The sequence below is a fragment of the Nuphar pumila genome, chromosome 6 (genome assembly GCF_984573655.1).
Source record: "Nuphar pumila chromosome 6, dmNupPumi1.hap1.1, whole genome shotgun sequence".
Taxonomy (NCBI): Eukaryota; Viridiplantae; Streptophyta; class Magnoliopsida; order Nymphaeales; family Nymphaeaceae; genus Nuphar; species Nuphar pumila.
Genome location: NC_143254.1, coordinates 9,418,546 through 9,436,723, shown reverse-complemented (window position 1 = coordinate 9,436,723; position 18,178 = coordinate 9,418,546).

The window sequence follows — 18,178 nt, the reverse complement described above, 5'->3', positions numbered from 1 at the left end:
GCTTTTTTAGGTAAAAAATAACTTTAATAGATTCATTTTTTTTTTTGAAAAAGGGTGTTTGACTTTTAAATTCCTTCCAAGTTCAAAAGACTTATGATGCCTAAAAAAGTCACTACATGTTTTTTAAAAAATCATTATTTTAAATATATTTTAGTTATTTTAATAAAGTTGAATTCATCTAAAGTTAAATGCAACTAATTTAATATTAAATTAGCTCGTATACATATGAAAACCTTAATGTCGGATATACCAAACACATTTGAGTGCATAATCATGATCATGTTGCATCTTATATACTGCCAAACTATTTAGGAGTTTGACGATACATGTTACTATATATATAGTTTACACTTGTGGGCTAGGGGCACCTTACTTGGAACTTATAAGGTGTGGTTGTTTTGATCAAATGTGACAACATGGGTGTTTTAACAATCAAAATAGTAGCGATCAGTCCTTAAACCAATTATTTTTTATGTAAAAAAAATAATTTGTTGGGGATTGAAATTTCATATCATTTTAGACCTTTTTGTTTTTTCAACACCCTAAAAACCCAATATACACATTGGGAAAAATGATTCAAAGGTTCATTCTACTTAATAGAATACATAGATTACATCGTTAGGGTCAAATGCACATAAAAAAATCAAAAATTAAGGTTCTTCACTAGGGTTTTCTTACCCACAATGCTAGTGCACATCTCTCTCTCTCTCTCTCTCTCTCTCTCTCTCTATATATATATATATATATATATATATGTGTGTGTGTGTGTGTGTGTGTGTGGAGAGAGAGAGAGTTTTTAAAAAGTTAACCTTATAGGGGTGATATGCATTATATATACAAAATCTCATGGATTTTTAGTTCTCAGATTTTTTAGTCCTTGAAAAATGCATGAAAAGATAAAATTTTTATTTTCTTTTTAAATAAACAGTATAAACACTTTTAAAACTGGGGTTTAAAAGCTCATGCGAATTACATTATAAGAACCACAGTATACAAATCACATCATGAAATTGAATTGTGCATTATATACACAAAGTATTCAGATAGTTAAACACTTACGATTTAAAAACAAAATTCCTAAGATCTGCCCCAGATACTGGAAGTTCTGATCCTTGATGCCGCTCCTATATAACATCCACTATCGTACAAGGTATCCTATACCTAAGCCTGTATTTTTCTATAAAACGGAGTCAGACTTATGACAGCCTGGTAAGTAATTATCAAATTCAGTCAATTGAAATACTAAACATAATTTTAGTCATTTAAATTCATATAATAAATAAAAATGCATGCTTCAATAAGGAATTATGCAACTGAAATTATTATTACGTGTTATATTAACAAGGCATATTTTCATATTAATTTGTGTGAGAGATAAGGCCTTTATTTTGATATTTACTGTCTACCTTGGTACATAGGGCACGACATTCGCATTTAGACAAAGCATTCCAAGGGTATATTATTTTAGTATATTTTACCCGAGTATCTAATTAAACCGGATCCTAAATCAGGCGGCCAGTGATAGGGAAGAGTCCTTGCTAAGGCCAAATAAGATAATGATGCATCCAAACTAACTATTGTTTGTGAGGTCTATCACCTATGATATATTGATAGTCTCGGCCTCTTAATCTGAGTGACAAAAGACCTACTAGGATGCGTTTGCTCACACAATAATATAATAATATCGCTCTTGATTGTACCATCTACCCCTTCCAATGTAGACAAAGATCTGAATGGGTCCAAAGAGTTATAATTATAAGACATTTTATGAGCCTCATATATATAGGCAAAACCAATGCTCAATTACTTAGATACCAATCCAGAGCAAACATTACGGTCATATGTACCCAACCCATTTAGTGTTGCTTTAAAAAAATGAACACTCACTTATAAAGCAAACTATATAAGGTTGTATGTAGATATAACTCAATAAACAATTTGTGCCCTATTTGCACCTCGTGTTCAAAAAATCCCAATAACTAAAATTTTCAAGTAATAACATGTTACACATCAAATGATTTATTTAATGACATTAAAGGTCTCTTGGAGCTTGACCATAATATCTTACCGTATAAAAACTCTAGGTTTTTCAATTCAAAGCCCATAGGGTTTGACTAGCCCTTAATCCTATCATTGGAGCAGACATTCGTTGATGCATGCAAAAACAATAATTGATGTATATGAGCATGGTTTAGAGTATATAAACATAAATAACATTTTAACCCAATTATACATGCATCATGAACGTGTTTAGCATTAAAACTATAAGCCTTTGATAATAAAACTCACCTTGATCTTTGTGTGATCCGATAAAATGTGATTGTCTTGAGGGCTTATGGATTAAAGTAAGGCAAAATGATTACTATTTAGCGTACTTTAAAATTTTTGATAGAAGCCAATTTCTAATTTTGTTACAAAAATTTGAACAACATTTAATGTGCCTTAAATTTAAAATTTAATTATAAAAGTTTAAACAACATTTGTTCTATTTTTACAAAATAATATCTATAGTTTTTTCTAAAAAAATTGAGCAGCACATACTATATTTCTTTTTGGAAAATCCATAAATTGTTTCAAAAAATTTGCCAGTCTCTCCATTTTTTAACATGAAAATTTCGAGGATTCTTTTATAAATTTTGACAGAACTTCTATCATTTCAGTATGAAAAAATTTAAAAATGATTTTAAATTTTTTGCAAAAACTTCCCCATGTGAGAGCATAATTAGACTACAATTTTGGTAAAATTGTCTTATTTTATTCTATAAAGGAAATCCTACAGTTTTAGAGAAATATTAAGAGGTATTACAAGCTCATATAGGGGTTCATATGAGTTCCACAGGTGCATACCTCTTTTTTAAAAAAAATTGGTAGCGCTTCTGCAATGTCAACTTGAAATTGCCAATAGATTTGGGCAAAACTTCTGCTAGTTTGGGTAGGACTTTCCTAAACAAATTTAGATAATCAAACTATAGAGGTAAAGGGACGCAACGATTTTTGGTGGAACAAATCAATAAATTGATAGGGATTTAGGTTAGAAACTTAGGGAGAAAAAGAAAAAAATATAGGAGAGAGAGAAAGAAAAGGGGCATGATTAAGTTATTGAGAGAAGGGGAGGGATGGGGTTGAAAGAGAGAGAAAGGGTTGTTTATAAGGGAACGGGTGGGTCAGACCCCTTGTGCGTCCATTTTCTGGAGAGGGGGTGACACCCTCTCCCTTGTCATGTGCTAGCAAGAGAGAATGAGAGTGTCACCCTCTCTCTAGATTGTTGATACCTAAAAAACATGGTTTCAGAAAGTCATGTTTTATTCTTTCAAAAATAAACAAAATATTAAATCATATTTTAATACCTAAATTTTATACTGAGATTGTCTTTAATCATCTCATATAACTAAATTGCCATAGAACCACCATTCATGCATTCTGTACTACATGAATGTTAGGGCATATCGTATGCATGAAAAAACAAAGTTATAAATCATCATGCATTTTATGCTATAAAATATTATTAGTTATCTTAATCATGAATGTTTTTCTTCATCTTTTAATTGTATTTTATATAAGCAAAGACATAATATAATTTAAAGAAGCTCTTACAGTACAATGCCAAAAGTAAGATGGATTTTGAACCAGAAATTTCATAACTTTACTCTGATGTCGTCTGTAATGCCTAGAGATTTTTAGGCAGTCACTGAGGTTAGAACATTTTTAACTTACTATCGCTCACTCTAATACCATTTATAATGCCATAAGTAACAAGCTAGATAAGAGAATGATGCATTCAAACTTTGCTCTTATACCATATGTAATGTCCCAAGATTTTTAATACTTGAAGAATGCATGATTTTTTTTTTAAATAAACAACAAAAATAATTTTAAAACTAAGGTTTAAAACCTTTGGCGGGTTACATTATAAGAACCACATTATACAAATAAGAGTATAAAACTGAATTGTGCATTGTATAGACAAAACAATTTACAAAATATTCAAATAGTTAAACAAAAAATCCAAATATATGCTCAGGATCCCGTAAGTTCTAATCCTTACTGTTGCTCCCGTACGATATTCACTATTGTGCAAGGTGTCTTATACCTGAACCTTTGTTCTCTATAAAATGAAGTCAGACTTATGGCAACCTGTTAAGAAATTATCAAGTTCAATCAATTTAAATATTAAACATGATTACAGTAATTCAAATTCATGTAACATTTTAAAATGCATGCTTCAGTAAATAATTATGCAACTTAAACTATGATTATGTGTTATATTAACATGGCATATTTTTACATCAATTTGTGTGTGTGTGAGATCTTTGTTTCGATATTTACAATCCACCATGGTACATAGGGAATGACATTCACATTTCAGAGATATAGATTATTCTAGTGTATTTTATCTGGGTGCCTTACTGAATCGGATCCCAAAGCAGGTGATCAATTACGACAAATAGTCTTTACTAAGGCTAAATAAGAGAAGGATACATCAAAACTAACTACAGTTTACAAGGTTTATCAATTAGGACATATCGATAGCCTCGGTCTTCTAACCCACTTATAGAAGACCCACTTAGACGCGCTTGTTCCCACAACAATATGACAATGTCACGCATGGTTGCAAAGTTTATCCTTTTCAAGGCAGACAAAGTATTAAATGTGTAACGACCCCAACTTATACATGTGAAAAATTGGTGTTTTTTTTAAACAAGTACGGAAATATTTTAAGAAATCTCAGGCCCTTACAGTTTAACACAACCACATGGGATCTTATACCCATCATTCACACCAAATGCAAACTTTATTTATTAAGATGCATAGAGCTTGAGACATAAGCAAATAAAATGTAAATAAAGCAAACAAAAAAAAGTCACATTGTCCCAAAAGAATCTGTCAAGCAATCGTGTGGTCTCCTCGTAGCTCTTCTTAAAAGCAAGTCGCCTCATTGGGCCTCTGAGGCTGCGAACAATACAAAAGTAAGGGTGTCAGAATAAAAAGGATTATGTGTATGAATCTTTATAATGAAACAAACAAGTAAAAAGAACATAAATAAGATTCATGCAATATTTTATATGAATATAATTATGACAAATTCATAACTTAAATAATTATTCTTGCAATAGGAAACAATTATTAAGTATGAGAAAACAATTAATAAACAACAAAAACCATAATTTAAGCAATAAAAATATTCAACATGCATTAGGGAACAAACATCCTACATTCACCAATATATATCAATTAAAGGAACAAGTAAATATGCATGATCCAATGCATAATAGGAATATGCATGATGTTAGTGCACATACGTGAATAAATTACTATCTTTTATCAAAGTTTTCTTTTCATATGCATGTCCCTAATAGATGTATATAATTTAAGTTCATCTTTTTAATTACAGTTACCTGCGGATATTCTAAACGGGTAAGGATTTTCAATATCAAGTACGATTACGAAGATAACTTAGCACAAAAGTTGTATTTTATTACTGAGTTTCAAACTCAACCCTCAATTGATATCAGAAATCAACACCATCCATCAGAATATTGAAAATCAACAACCAATGTCAGGATACTATGAAAAGCAATAATCATAATGTCACTTTCTTTCTATACCAAAATAACAATTATGACAACACACCACCCAAAAGCAAAGTGGTGAACTCTCTCTAAAATCGTGGTCTAGAGAAGAACTTCAATATCGAATTCAGGGGCAACAACACACACAAAGTTTTAGTATCATCACAATTCTCCCAAACCGCAATGTCCAAGATTCTCATACTATAGAAGAAACATCAAAGAAACATATATTAAACGTTCTTTAGTTTCTGTTATCTTGTTATTAATTCATCTTTTTTAAATAAAAATTCAACATGCAAAATTAATAACATAAGCTCACAAATTAATATGTGAAGCCCTTCACAGGACCACAATTCGTGGCAACATAGAACTGTGCAATTAGAACAATAATATCATATTTGATTTTTTTAATGCATAACAATATCTCAAACAAAAAGCAATGCATGCTCAAGGCTCGCACAAGCCATGATGATCTGTTTTGATCATCTATGCATTCACATGCAAAAATCATGAATAACATGCCACTATGCATTCTTTTTAAATGCTTCTCAATGCACATTCATTTATGTCACTTTAAGGATGTGTATAAAACACTAATATTTATACACATATGCATGAGTTCACACATTAATGTTAAATGTATTTTTCATTCAATACACATATTCATGTCAAATGCATGATTCCATTCATGAACCATTCCAATTAAAACATATGAACAATCATGCCATTTTGATCATGCAAAAGCATATCAATTTTATGTATGTGCATGTGCATGTAAACATCCTTACAACAATATCTCAAACATATGTCACATAGCAATTATAAGCATGAGAGAAATATCACCCTTTTGTATGCATAAGATCAAGTCTAATACACTTAGCATAGTTTGAATATTTACATGCATAATTTGTGTTTCCATTCAAGCTCAAATAGGCATAAGCAGGATGCATAGGCTAAAAGTATTAAGCATGTATCAACCTGCATACACCTCATCAAACTAGTCATGTAGTGAAAGCTAATAATAGCTTTCACATAAGAAATCTTTAATCAAACACACACACACACACACACACACACACACACATATATATATATATATATATATATATATATATATATATATATATATTTTTTCAGGCCATTAACTTGATCGACCCAATCGACTGGGTCTGGTATGCGGACCACCCTACCCAGCCGTCTGGGTCAAGCCCACTACCTAACTGACCCAATCGACTGAGGCTTACCTGGCCAACATAGCCCCAGTACATGCCCAGTCGACTGAGGCTAATACCAAGTCTGTACCCAGCCGACAATCAGTCGACTGGAGCTAAAAAAACATCTTTCTTTTTTTTATAATTGTTTGCCCAACCGAGCCTACTCGGCTCGATCCACGTGGCTTGACAGGTTTGTCAAAGCACTACCAGGTCTGGCTAGACCCGGTCAGTCGAGCCGAGCTCGACTGGTCTGGCTGACTAGATCGCAACTCCAAAAAAACTATTTTTATTTATTTATTTGAAACTTACCTACTCAAGCCGAGTGGCTGGTCTGACAGAGCCTGCCAGGTCTGAGTCAGGTGGCTGAGCCAGGTAGAATGCAGGTTGGCCCCTGCCGAGCCACCCAAACCAAAAAACCCATAAAAAAATTCTTTTGTGCTCGAAATACCATGTTCAAAAGTCAAATATGCATGCATATGCACCATCATAATCAAACTCCATGTGTAACCAAGATTTCATAGCCATGTATGCATGAATATACATATACCCATTCATTAATACATGATTCACAATAAGGAAACATGCTTTTAGAGATTTTCAGATTAAGCATGCATCTACAAACAACTTAAATTACAAAAATACACACATTTTCTTATTTTTTCATACCATCTTTGAGATTTCATGTGCCCTAAATTTGGGCCAGATTCACGCATGTTACAACCATGGTAAATCTGCTCTGATTTAGGGATTCTTGAATACTAACATGAATATATGTATTTTCTCGAAAAAAAAATTAAAAAATGAGAAGCATAAAACTCATATTAGAGTAAATATCTAGATTTACTCTTTTCCTATGAATATTTACTAAAATCTTGCATGAAAATCAAATCCATGATTTTGTTTCTCATTCGAAACAAGAGAAAGGTCTGTATCTTATGCAAAGATCGAAAAGAAATATGGATTTGATGGTGGAAACAATGGATGAATGAAGAAGGAAGCCTTCTTTTTTTTCCTCTGGCTCTCTTTCTCTTTTTTTCTCTCTCTCCTTTTTTCCTTCACTTTTTTATTTATTTTTTATCTTTAAATGGGACAAGAGGGGGGAGGTGTTGCCCAACCCCCCCTTCCTCTCTAGCCCATTCTAGATGGGTTGGAGAAAAGAGTACAATCCATTATGAGCTTTATTCTCTATTGGGTTTTTCAAAAAAATTTAGACTCTTAAGTTGACTTTCAAAATTTTATTTCAAATGGACTCTAAGTCTTTCAAACCTTCGTAGATGTTTATAGGTGTGTTTAAGGATTCTACTAAACAACAACAACAACAACTACGCCTTCATCCCAAAACAATTGGGGTCAGCGATATGAACCAAAAAAGAAATTCATTTTGTGTCTTCCACATGAGTCCTTTTCCTCCAATCATTTCTATCCAATGCCATGTCCTCGGTGAGGTTCAAAGCATTCATATCCTTTTCTATCATCCATCCAAGTCTTTCTAGGCCTACCCTGACCTCTTTTATCTAATATATTTTCCCATTTCTCCAACCTTCTAACTGGAGCATCATTAGGCCTTCGCCGAATATGTCCAAACCACCGTAAACGATTCTCTCGCATCTTATTCTCAATGGGTGCAACACCTACCTTCTTATGTATCTCCTCGTTCCGAATCTTATCTTTTATTGTATTTTCACACATCCATCTAAGCATCCGCATCTCAGCTACACTCATTTTTTGAATATGATGTCTCTTGGCAACCCAACATTCTGTACCATATAGTAAAGCATGTCTAATAGTCGTCCTATAAAACTTTCCCTTCAACCGCAATGGCATTCTACGATCGCACAACACTCCAGTTGCACTTTTCCATTTCATCCACCCAACCTTTATCCTATGATTTACATCTCCATCAATTTCTCCATACTTTTGAATGATGGATCCCAAATATTTGAAATAATCATTAACCGGTATTTCTTGCTCACCAAGCTTCACTACACTTCCCATCACTACTTCGTTGCTTACTAAATCGACATTCCATATATTCAGTCTTACTCTTACTCAACTTAAAACCTCTAGCTTCCAATGTCTGTCTCGATAATTCTAACTTAGCATTAACCCCAACTCTAGACTTAATAATAAAAAATTTCTACAAAGCTTTCAAAAGTTATTATATCAATCTGAGAGACTTCTTAACGCTATTTAACTTCAATTTAAAAGTATATAATGAATTTAAAGGTAGAATTTCATTGGGCATGGATATGGATCTGGATCCAGATCTAAGATCCAAAATCATCTATAAAAATCCCAATGGGTCTAGGGCTGGATCAATACCATATTAATATGGGTCTTTGATAGAGTCTAGATCCATATTAATTTGAATCAAATGGATCAGATCTAGTTCAATCCAAATCTAGATTCAAACCGACAAACAGTTTTTTTTTTTTTTAAATCTGATTTTTGGGCCACCCATAACCCAAATCAAGAAAAAAAAAACATTGTTACGCTCATAATTTCAAGACGCATCCAATGATATATAACCTAAATTTTGTCTCTAAAAATCATTCGAAAATAACTTGAATTTTGCTCAAATTTAAAATTCAAAAATAAAACTCTTTCTCACATTTTAAGTGGCTCATTCAGGCCTTGACAATGAGACCTGAGCCATGCCTAGTCTCAAAAGCATCGGCCTAAAACTGAGAATCTATCGATTTTTCTTTTATACTTAGCTAAATTTTTAAAAAATCTCAAAATAACTAAGTGTGAAAAAAATGCAATGTTACAGAATAAGTTCGAAAGGTTATAATTATAAGATTTAATATTTTATAAGTCTCATATCTGTAGGCAAAGCCAAGGCTCAATGACTCAGATACCCATCTACAATAAATACTATGGTCATATGCACCCAACCCATTCAGTGTTTATCTACAAAAATAAGCACTCGCATATGAAGGCACACTATATAAGTTTGTGTGTAGACATGACTCATTAAGTAATTGGTTCTCTATTTGCACTTATTGAGTTTAAAAGACTTGAATAACAATTTTTTTTCAATAATAACATGTTATACATTAATTGATTTATTTAATGACACTGAAAGCCGCTTATACCTTGGCTATTGTTTGGCCATGGTATCTTATTGTATAAAAATTATGGGCTTTTGAATTCAAGTGCAGCAGGGTTTAGCTATCTCTTAATCTTATCATTATAACAAACATTAATTGATTATGCACAAGCAAGAATTAATGTATATGATCACAATTTAGAGTATATAAACATAAATAAATTTTTAACCTATTTATGCTTGCATCATAAACATGTTTAGCATTAAAACTATAAGTTTTTTATAATAAAACTCACCTTAATCTTTGTGTGATCTGATAAAATGTGATTGCCTTGAAGGTTTATGATCAAAAGTAAGATAAAATGATCATTATCTGGCATGCTTTAAATTTTGTAATAGAAGCCAATATATGATGTTACGAAAATTCGAGCAACGTTTAATCTAGCTTAAATTTAATGTTTCAAAATTTATTCTAAGGGTTTAAATACCATCCATTCCAATTTTACAGACTAATGACTATATATTTTTCTAAAAAAATATGCAGCATTTACTTTATTTCTTTTTGAAAATTTTAAAAATTTTCGTATAGGGGAGGTTCTTACAAAAAATTTAAAAGCATTTTTAGAAATTTTCATACTGAAATGACAGAAGTTATATCAAAATTTCTAAAAGAATCCTCATAATTTTCATGTAAAAAATAATACAAACTCTATCAAAAATTTTGAATTAATTTTTAGATTTTTCAAAAAAACAAATAAATAGAGTAAGTGCTACTTAAATTTTTAGAAAACCCTATAAACATTAGTATGTAAAAATAGAACTGATGTTGTTTAAACCCTTAGAATAAATTTTAAAATATTAAATTTAAGCGAGATTAAATGTTTCTTGAATTTTTGTAACATCATACATTGACTTCTATTAAGATTTTTAAAGCACGTTAGGTAGTGATTTGCCTTACTTTCATTCCTAAGCCCTTAAGACAATCACATTGTATCAGATCATACAAAGATAAAGGTAAGTTTTATTATCAAAGACTTATAATCTTAATATTAAACATGTTCATGATGCATGCATAATTAGGTTAAAATTTTATTCATGTTTAGATACTCTAAACCATGCTCATATACATTAATTCATGTTTCTACATGCATCAATGAATGCTTGTTATAATGATAAGATTAAGGGTTAGTCAAACCATATGGACCTTGAATTAAAACACCTATAATTTTTATACAATGAGATATCATGGTTAAGATCCAAGCGGCCTTCAATGTTATTAAACAAATCAATAGATGTGTAACATATTATTACTTAAAATTTGTTGTTATTCGAGTTTTCTAAACCCAAGAGGTGTAAATAGGATACCAATTGCTTAATGAGTCATGTCTGCACATAAACTTATATATTCTGCTTTTATAGGGGAACACTCATTTTTTTAGAGTAATACTGAACAAGATGGGTACATATGACCTTAGTGTTTGCCCTGGATGGGTATCTGGGCCATTGAGCCTTAACTTTGCCTATATATATGAGGCTCAAAATATGTTATGTCCTATAATTATAACCCTTCAGATTCATTCAAGACTTTATCTATCTTCGAAAGGGCAGATGGTACAATCAAAAGTTACATTATTTTATTGTTGTGGGAGCAAGTGCGTCCTAGTGGGTCTCCTATCACTCGATTTAGGAGGCCGATAATATCGATATGTCATAGGTGATAGTCTTTACATACTGCAGTTAGTTTGGATGCATCATTCTCATATTTAGCCTTAGCAATGACTCTTATTGGTCACTGACCGTCTGTATTGGTATTCAGTTCAGTCAGGCATTCAGGTAAAATATACTAGAATAATATACCCCTGAAATGCTTCGTCTGAATGCAAATGTTGTTCTCTATGTATAAGGGTAGATGGTAAATATCAAAACAAATACCTTCTCTCTCACACAAATTAATGCAAAAATATGCTTTGTTAATATAACACATAATCATAGTTGAAGTTATATAATTGCTTTTTGAAGCATGCATTTTTAATTGTTACATGAATTTGAATTACTAGAATCATGTTTAATATTTAAATTGTTTGAGCTTGATAGTTACTTACCAAACTGTCATAAGTCTGATCCCGTTTTATATGGAATACAAGTTCAGGTATAAGACACCTTGCACGATAGTGAATGTCAGACCGATGCGACATCAATGATTGAAACTTCTAGAATCCTGAGCAGATCTTAGAATTTTTGTTTTTAAATCCTAAATGTTTAACTATCCGAATATTATGTGAAGGATTTTGTATATACAATGCACAATTCATTTTAATACTCTGATTTGTATATTGTGGTTCATAGAATTTGACTAGCCTGAGGTTTTAAACTTAAGTTTTAAAAATATTTTCGTTGTTTATTTAAAAAAAAGTTTACATTTTTTTTGCATTTTTCAAGGGCTAAGAATCCCCAAGCCTTATAGGTGATGATGTTGACACTACAAGAAAATTGTTAATTAGCGACGGAAATTAGCGACGGATTTTTCCCGTCGCTACTTAGCGACAGATTAGCTAGAGATAGAATCTGTCGCTAATTTGCGACGGATTAGCGAGGAAACGACTTTTATCGCTAATCTGTCGCTACTTAGCGACGGATTAGCGACTGCATGTTTTTGTCGCTACTTTTGATTACAAGAACACCATTTTAGCGACGGATTTAGAGAGGGAACTCTGTCGTCGCTAATCCGTCGCTAATTAGCGACGGAGTAGCGACAGAATATATTCCGTCACTTTTTTGGTATTTGGGTTTTGCGACGGCTTCGCGACGGAATTTTTCCGTCGCTAAGCCGTCGCTAAATGTCGCGTAAATCCCTAATCCCATCCCTCTTTCTCTTTTCCCTGTTTCGCTGTATTGCTCCCTCCCGCCGCCCGTCGGCTCTCGCCACCGTCCGGCCACCGCCGCTCGCCAGCCGCCGCTCCCCGTCCACCGCTCGCCAGCCGGCGCTCGCCAGCTGCCGCTCCCCGTCAACCTCCCGCCACCGTCCGGCGAAGCGCAGGTAATATTCTTCTTCTTCTTCTTCTTCTTCTAAACGCAGGGGGTACGCCCCTTCCCTGCCGAAAACGGAGGGGGTTTAACCCCCTGCCGTGCTTTCCGGTAGGGGGGGTCGACCCCCTGCGTTTCCGGCAAGGGGGGTCGACCCCCTGTCGGAAAGGCATGGGGGGTCGACCCCCTGCCGGAAACGCATGGGGGGTCGACCCCCTGCCGGAAACGCATGGGGGGTCGACCCCCCTGCCGTAAAGGCACGGCAGGGGGTCAACCCCCCATGCCGGAACTGCCTTTCCGGCAGGGGGTTTAACCCCCTTCCCTGCCGGAAAGGCAGGGGGTTTAACCCCCTGCCGTGCTTTCCGGCAGGGGGGGTCGACCCCCTGCGTTATGCTGCCTAAGTGACTTGTCAAAAAAAAATTCTGTTTTTGAATGCCTATGCTGCCTATATGAATCGTTTGAAAAATAAAATCTGTAGTAGGAATAACATGCTGCCGATGTGTATTGCTTTTGAAAAAAACAATCTGTTATGAGATATATTATGCTGTCTATGTGAATTGGTTTAAAAAAAACTGTTTTTTAATGCATATGCTGCCTATGTAAATCAGTTTGAAAAAAAAAATCTTTAGTAGGAATACTATGTTGCCTATGTGTTTGTTTTTAGAAAAAAAATTTGTTATGAGATACCTACGTTGCCTATGTGATCTGTTTTGAAAAGAATTTTTGTTATGGATACCTATGCTGCCCATGTGATCTCTTTTTAAAAAAAAAAAAGTTATTATGTGATCCCTATGTTGTTCATGTGATTAGCTTGAAAAAAAAATTGTAATATGTGTATATAAGATGTCCATATGGTTTTAAGTGTAGTTTGCATATATGTTGTCCATATGGATTTTAAGTTGAAATTTTTTTTGTAATGTATATATACAAGTTGTCCATGTTGTTCAATTTGTTAGTTTGTTAATGTCTACTGGTAGTTAGTTTTACTTCAATTTGTTTTCTTGAAATCTGGTTAGTTAGAGTATTTCAATCTATTGGTCTTTTATAATTATATTTTTCTTAGATAGATTGGTATTTAATGTTCTCACAACCAGTTAGTTAGATTAGGGCTATTTGAATTCTTTATGATAGTGGTGGTTAAACGGAGTTCACATCTTTTCTAGTAAACTAATTGATTGATTTACTATTCCTTTGCTAAGTAGTTCAGATTAGAAATTGTCTATGACTTTATGTTAGTCGACTGGTTCAACATGTTATAGCTGGTTTGTTAAATTAGCATCTTCTAGTTAGATTTGGCTTAACATATATACTATTTTTCTTTTCTCTTCTTTCAATTAGTTAGAGTTGTTTTAATTTGTTTTAATTTTTTTAGTTAGTGTTTCATCTTGTTTCATGATTAGTTAGTTTGTTACTTAATTTGTTTTGTTTTTGTGCAGATTTTTCAACGGAACCAACTCGTGCTCGGCCACCTGTGGTAAGTAAATGACAAAAACAATGCAAATCGGGTAAATACCCGTGGTAAGTGATGCAAACGTATCACATGTTATTTAATTTATTGAATGCAGCACTTTATTGTTCACACACTCACTTAGTTGTTGATATCTAGGACTGCTTTGTTGGAGTTCGGAGATCATGCTGAGCATGATTTTAATGTAGAAATATGGAAGTGTTCTTATTTTTGGAGTACGGAGTCCATGCTAAGCATGGTAGTAGTTAGTGAGATATTGAAGTGTGTTTGCTGCAGGTACATGTTTGCCATTTATTTGATATGAATGATTATGATGTATTGCAATGTTTGATGTAATTGTATCCATGCTTGCATGTAGTTACTTTCAATTTGATTTTGACTTCCATGTGAAATTTTATAATAAAAGCATGCTTCAAATGATTGTATCATGTCATTAATAGTTTGCACATGAAAATATTAAGTTATCAATGCATGCATCAAAATTCTTGTTATTGTTTTACATAGTATATTGCATGATAAATTTGATATTTTCTTCATCGTCGCATTCTGATTGTTTTTTTCTTAATTCGTTAGGATACTATTCGTAACATCATACGACAGAATGACTGCAAACCGTGAATGGATGTACCGTAGGATAGTGGACAATGAGTTATCGCATGAATATATGGATGGTGTCGATAGTTTTATTGAATTTGCAACGGCGAGTGTCAGTACGGTAGATCCCACAGGTCGGATTAGGTGTCCCTGCAAGATTTGTAAGAATAATCGATTTGTAGAACCTCATGGCGTTAGACATCACCTATACAGGAAGGGTTTTGTGAGTGATTATCAGAACTGGGCGTTTCATGGAGAAGAATTTAGAAACGATTTTGATGCACGGGTGAATGTGGTGCACGATAATCCATATACGAATTTGATATTTGATGCTGCAGGAACAGAACTGGGTTCTGCTATGAGTTCTAGTGATGTAAGAACTGTCGTAGATGAAGAATCACCAAACGATGCAGCTAGTAGATTTTATGATTTACTTAAAGATGCTGATGAGCCACTTTGGAACGGTTGTGAGAGTCACACTATCTTGTCTGCAGTTCTTAAACTAATGAATTTGAAGTCCGAGTATAATTTGAGTCAATCATGTTTTGACCGTTTGTGCATGATTGTGAAGAGTATGTTGCCTAAAGATGAGAAATTGCCACAAAATTTCTATCGTGCGAAAGTTATGGTCAACGCTCTAGGTATGGGTTACAAAAAGATTGATGCTTGTCCAAATCACTGCATGTTGTATTTCAAGGAGCAGGAAAACGACATATCATGCCCGTCATGTGGGCATCCTCGGTTCAAGCCAAAGACAAGAGGCAATGGTAGCACGAGATCAAAGGAAGTTTCATACAAGTCGCTCCGCTACTTTCCTATCACTCCTAGATTGCAGCGATTGTATATGTCTTCAAAGACAGCTAAACACATGAGATGGCATGCAAATAAAGTTCGACACGATGAAAACAAGATCACACATCCTGTTGACGCTGAAGCTTGGAAGCACTTTGATCGTACTCATCAGAACTTCGCAATGGAAGTGCGAAATGTTAGACTCGGTCTATGTACAGATGGATTTAATCCATTTGGGGGTAGATCAACATTTGCCATATGAACTAAGGGTTGGTGGCCCTGTGCAATATCGATGGATGTACCCATTTGAAAGGTATATGTTTTTTTATATTTGTCTCTTTAATGACAGATATTTAAAATTTGAAATGTATATTCTTGTCAGATGCATGTTCGACCTAAAAAAAAAGGTTCGTAATAAAGCAAGAGTAGAAGGCTCTATTTGTGAGGCGTACACTTTAGAAGAGATTTCAAATTTCTCATCTATGTACTTCGAACCTCATATTTCAACACGTTACACATGCCCGCCCCGTAACGATGATGGAGAACAAGTAACTGTAGCTGACAAGCTGTCGATATTTCAACGACTTGGGCATGCATTTGGTAGTTGCCGATCAAGGCTATTGACAGATCGAGAGCAAGATGTAGCACACATCTATATTCTTTTTAATTGTTCAGCGATCGACCCATACATCGAGTAAGTATATGTATATGCAACTCAATTATAAATCCTTTTATGTTCTATATGTGGATACATGGCTCGGTAATATAAGTATTTGTGGTTTGCAGACGATTTGATCTGGAGTTGCAAAGCAAAGTTTCACATCTCACTAATGCAGAAGTACAAAAAGAACGTGAAACTAAGTTTATGGAGTGGTTGAAACAGTTGGTAAAGAAGCTAACATAAATTTTGTACTTATAAACAACACTAAGTTACTTAATTGATCGTGATCACAATAATTGTTTATGTCTGTGCGTAGGTTCGCCATGGTGATGTTAAAGATCAAGGAATATGTGATTTAGAAAATGGTCCGACCAAAGTTGTGCAATGCTACAACGGGTATATCGTAAATGGTTATCGATTCCATACAAAAGACTACGGTATAAACAAATCAACGATAAATAGTGGCGTGTGTGTCAAGGGTAGCAGCTACGGTGAAAATGAACATGATTACTACGGTGTTATAGAGGAAATAATGGAGTTGACTTACTTAGGCATGAATAACAGGGTTACGGTATTCAAGTGTCATTGGTTTGATCCAACTGCAACAAGACTCGACAAAGCTTCAGGCATTATGGAGGTGAATCATAAATCCAGGTTTGGAACATATGAACCATTCATATTAGCCTCGCAAGCTCAACAAGTTTATTATACTTCATATCCGAGTATAAAAAAGTCAGATAGAAATGAATGGTGGGCAGTTTGCAAGGTGAAATCCAAACTATACCCCGAGTATGATCAGTTACAAGAAGATGAGTTAGCTGAAGACAGTGATTACTATCAATCAGATGATGTCTGTGACTTCGCTTATGGTCACGATGTTGCGCATGATATGCATGTCATATCTCCATTGGCTGATGAAACATTCATAGAGGAATGTGATCCAAATGATGTACCAAGTGGATGGGCAAACAATGAAGAAGAAGAAGAAGAAGAAGAAGAAGAAGAAGAAGAAGAAGAAGAAGAAGAAGAAGAAAGTCAAACTAGTGACGAGGAAGAATTCTCAAGCTAGTGAAAAAAATCTTATACTACAAACCTCTATTTAAATGCATTGTAATACTTGATGTGAGTTGTATTGCAATACTTGGTGTGAATGATTAAAAATTTTATTTCAATGTATTGTAATACTTGATACGAATGATTCGAATGCATTGTAATTTATCTGAATGTATTATAATTTATGCAATTAACGAATAATTTGAATTAGTGCAATACTTGATGTCAATGATTTGAATTATTTGAATGCATTGCAATGCTTGATGTGAATGACTTGAATGCATTGTAATACTTGATGTGAATTATTTGAATGTATTGTATGACATATGTTATTTGTTAGAATATGGTTCGTGGAGGTTATAGTGGTCGCTCATCCAGTAGTAGCCAGGCTCAACCTTCATCTTCACGGGCTCCTGTGATAGGTATATCATATAACTAATTAGATGCTTGATTAGTTCAAATGCACATTCTGAGAACTTGGTGTGTATTTTTTTACAGATGATGTTGCGCCTGTACACGACCCACCTACACCAGTTGATCGCACAAGTCAACAGCCAACACAGGAAACAGGGTCTTCACAGGCTGGCACAAGAAGACTCATTCGAATAGTGTATATCGATAATCGACCGTAAGTATTTTGTTTTCAATTATTGCATATCTTTTAAATATTTTATATTGATATTTACTGTGTAACAATTCATGTGCAGCACGAGGTTTGAGCCACAAGAAGTAGTACGGGAGACTAGGAAT